Genomic DNA, 1,017 nt, shown 5'->3' with positions numbered 1-1,017 from the left:
TAGTCTACTAGGTGTGCAACTACATGATGAAGAAGTGTAGAATACTGTGAGAGCTACCAAGACAGGACCCAGAGACACGAAGGGAGCACATACTGTTGGGAAAAAAATGGTACCAACAGACGAGTTTGACGCAGTTGCCACAAACCTTTCATTTGTACCCCAAAAAAAAAATAAATAAAAAAAAAAATAAATCTGTGAGGCGTAATGAAATGAGACAGACCTACACAGAATGACCTGGAAACACCACAGACAAAATTGACCTAAATGGGATTTTGCAAAATTCCCAATGGATTTAAATAATCCTTATTATCTACATTGCATGGCAATTTCTGAATTGGCTACAATAAACGTCTTCCTTCCTCTTATCTGCTTATTTGTTTTTTCCCTCTTGAAACTCTCATTAAAAGAGCCAACTTTCAATACGGTTCTTAAAAGTTAAAAGTAACTTTAAGTACCTTCATCAAGATAGTAAGACTGGAAGAAATCATCTTTTACCAAAAGGCATGCCTTGGGGTCCAATTTTGCCTTTTCTACCCTGTAATCTCCTTTACAAGGACCTAATCCACTGAACAGGAGCCCTAGAGGCGCAGCGGTTAAGCGCTCGACTGCTAATAACCAAAACGTCAGCGTTTCTAACCCACCAGTCACTCAGCGGGTCAAAGATGAGGCAGTCTGTTTCCAGAAAAACTGACGGCCTTGGAAACCCTAGGGGGCAGTTCTGCTCTGTCTTATCGGGTCGCTCTGAGTCGGAATCATAGCATTGGGTTGGGCTGGGTTTCAATCGCGGAAAAGCGAGGGGCTGGCAGCTCACAGCTCCTTCAACAGTTTCCATCCAGCAGAAGACGGTCCTTTGCACCCGAGCCTTTAGTGAGGTGGACTCACCCTGACCTGTTCCTGCGCGCTCAGCCAACAGCTCAGAGCTACAGCTTCTCAGTCGGGCTGGACAACGGACGACGCTGTCACCAGGGACCAGCTCCCACACGCCAGGTCCGCCTGCCCACCCGAGCCCCTCGCGGG

Source organism: Orycteropus afer, unplaced genomic scaffold, assembly GCF_000298275.1.
Source record: "Orycteropus afer afer isolate SDZICR_OR568_19922 unplaced genomic scaffold, OryAfe1.0 scaffold00541, whole genome shotgun sequence".
Lineage (NCBI taxonomy): Eukaryota > Metazoa > Chordata > Mammalia > Tubulidentata > Orycteropodidae > Orycteropus > Orycteropus afer.
The sequence above is the reverse complement of the archived record's forward strand: the minus strand, read 5'-3'. Positions refer to the sequence as shown.